This window comes from Salvelinus sp. IW2-2015, unplaced genomic scaffold, assembly GCF_002910315.2.
Source record: "Salvelinus sp. IW2-2015 unplaced genomic scaffold, ASM291031v2 Un_scaffold3362, whole genome shotgun sequence".
Taxonomy (NCBI): Eukaryota; Metazoa; Chordata; class Actinopteri; order Salmoniformes; family Salmonidae; genus Salvelinus; species Salvelinus sp. IW2-2015.
In genome coordinates, this window is record NW_019944645.1 from 28,424 (window position 1) to 31,751 (window position 3,328).

At 39.1% G+C, this 3,328-nt stretch overlaps 1 pseudogene; it reads left to right on the forward strand.

The window, feature by feature from the left end:
• LOC112075740 (mitogen-activated protein kinase kinase kinase 9-like) overlaps positions 1-3,328 on the forward strand; it is a 34,932-nt pseudogene that overhangs the window by 27,569 nt on the left and 4,035 nt on the right.

The following is a 3,328-nucleotide window of genomic DNA, read 5'->3' on the forward strand; positions in this document are numbered from 1 at the left end:
ATGAAGGCTGTATGTAGCCTGTATGAAGGCTGTATGTAGCCTGTATGAAGGCTGTATGTAGCCTGTATGTAGCCTGTATGAAGGCTGTATGTAGCTTGTATGAAGGCTGTATGTAGCCTGCATGAAGGCTGTATGTAGCCTGTATGAAGCCAGTGATTTACATGAATTGTTTTAGTTCTAAATCACAGTATATATGGACCTTGTTTGATTTGTTTGTGCTCTTCTGTCTCCAGATTTCCAACACAAGATCACCGTGCAGGCCTCTCCCTCTCACGACCGATGCCGGAGTCTACTGGGCAGTCTCTCCAGCCCTCCCACCAGTCCCCAGGCCCCGTTACTACCACGCCTCAGAGCCATACAACGTAAACACTATATACTATTTACATTACGTTGTACCTTTTTTTTTGGCAGACGGTGACTTACAATCAGCTGATACTGTATATCCTCTTAGGTTTGGGTTGACCATTGACCATATTTACAGTTCAGCACATGTTCGGTATTTTTTATWAWTMTTTRATTTAAACSTTTAATTAWCCAGGAAGGGCTCATTGAGATTTAAAATCTKTTTTTCAAGAGCGTCCTGGCCAAGATAGGCAGCACCAAGTCATTACAAAAATTACAGACAAAACAAAACGGAAAAACTACAAATAATCTAGTAAAAACCATAGAATTCACAAGAGTATAACAAAATCAAAAACAGCTAATTAAAAACATTGACAGGTCAGGGAATCAGTCTCAAGATCATCATCATCATCAGAGATGGGTATTATTTGGAACCATTATGTATTGTTAGTTAATGTTTATTTACCATGTGTAATGAAAACATCTTACAAACAAGAGCTCTCATGACAAAAAAACACATTCTATGTTTTTTTGTTTTTTGTAAATGTGAACTTCTAAAATTGATTCTTGTTCCGTGTTTTTGTAAATGTGAACTTCTAAAATGGAGTCTTGTTCCGTATTTTTTGTAAATGTGAACTTCTAAAATGGAGTCTTGTTCCGTATTTTTTGTAAATGTGAACTTCTAAAATTGATTCTTGTTCCGTGTTTTTGTAAATGTGAACTTCTAAAATGGAGTCTTGTTCCGTGTTTTTTGTAAATGTGAACTTCTAAAATGGAGTCTTGTTCCGTGTTTTTCCAGTGACTCCAGGAGGAGAGGGGTGTAAAGGTTGGGGCCGGTTGGATGAGGAGGAAGAGAAGAGAGGATCCAGGAAGAAAGGTCGTATCAAGGGCTCACACAGAGAACACAGTGATGATGAGAGGTGAGAGGAGGGGTGAGGCAGGGTGAGGGAGGGTGGGGCAGGACCAGGGTGGGGCAGGCCCAGGGCGGGGCAAGGACCCGGGCAGGGCAGGGTGCAGGAGAAGAGTCAGGCATGGCAGGGTGAGGGAGGGTGGGTGGGGGCAGGACCAGGGGTCCTAACCTGGATCGCATACATGTTTGTGTGTCTTGCATGAGCAAGACCAGGACAACAGACCTTACTTATACCAAATTGGCTAGTTACATGCCACTATTTAGTGATTCTCTTAGCTCTTTCATCTCCTGTCCCTACCAGCATCAAGTCGCCTCAGGAGGGAACAGACAGAGGTCCTGCAGCGCCCCCAATATTCCGCAGGGTCACCGAGACACAGCCCTGCCATACCAGGGTACCCAGCCTCACTCGAGATGTTAAGGACTGAAAATAGCAATTATCAGAGATGGGTAGGGACTGAAATAACTTATTAAAGATGGGTAAAGGACTAAATCAACATTATAAAGATGGGTAGGGACTGAAATAACAATTTATCAGAGATGGTAGGGACTGAAAATACCATTTATTCAGAGATGGGTAGGGACTGAATAACATTTATCAGAGATGTGTTAAGGACTGAAATAACATTATTAAAGATTGGGTAAGGACTGAAATAACATTATCAGAGATGGGTAGGGACTGAAATAACAATTATCAAGAGATGGGGTAAGGACTGAAATAACATTATTAAAGATGATAGGGACTGAAATAGCATTATCAGAGAATGGGTAGGGACTGAATACATTATCAGAGATGGGTAGGACTGAAATAGCATTATCAAGATGGGTAGGGACTGAAAATAATTATCAGAGATGGGTAAGGACTGAAATAACATTATTAAAGATGGGTAAGGACTGAAATAACATTATTAAAGATGGGGTAAGGACTGAAATACATTATTTAAAGATTGGGTAGGGACTGAAGTAGCATTATCAGAGATGGGTAGGGAACTGAAATAACATTATTAAAGATGGTAAGGACTGAAATACATTTCAGAGATGGTAGTGACTGAAAATAACATATCAGAGATAGGGTAAGGACTGAAATAACATATTTAAAGATGGGTAAGGACTGAAATAAATTATAAAGATGGGTAGGGACTGAAGTAGCAATTATCAGAGATTGGGTAGGGACTGAAATAACATATCAGAGATGGGTAAGGACTGAAAATCACTTTTAAAGATGGGGTAAGGACTGAAATACATTATTAAGATGGGTAAGGAGTGAAATACCATTATTAAAGATGGGTAGGGACTGAATAACATTATCAGAGATGGGTAAGGACTGAAATAACATTATTCAGAGATGGGTAGGACTGAAATAACATTATCAGAGATGGTGTACGGAACTGAAATAACTATAATAGAATGGGTAAGGACTGAAAATAACATGATCAGAGGATGGGTAGGGACTGAAATAACATTATAAGATGGGTAAGGACTGAATAACATTACAGAAGGGTGGATATAAATTTTCCAGAGATGGGTAGGGACTGAATACATTGATCAAGAGATGGGATAGGGACTGAAATAACATTATAAAGATGGGTAAGGACTGAAATAACATGATCAGAGATGGGTAGGGACTGAAATAACTTATTAAAGATGGGTAAAGATGCAGTGAATATAAACATTATCAGAGATGGTAGGACTGAAATAACATTATCAGAGATGGTAAGTGAAGAATAACATGAATCGAGATGGGTGGACTGAAATAACATTATAAAGATGGTAAGGACTAGGAATAACATTATCAGAGATGGGTAGGGACTGAATAACATTATTAAAAGATGGGTAGGACTGGAAATACATTGATAGAGATGAGGTAAGGGACTGAAATAACACATTAATTAGAGATGGAGGGACTGAAATAAACATTATTAAAGATGGAGATGTAAAGAAGTGTAAGCTGAATAACGCATTATCAGAGACGGTGGTTAGAGGACTGAAAATAAACAATCTAGTAAAGATGGGTAGGAACTGAAATAACATTATTAAAGATGGGTAGGGATGAAGCTAAGGCATTACTCAGAGAATGGG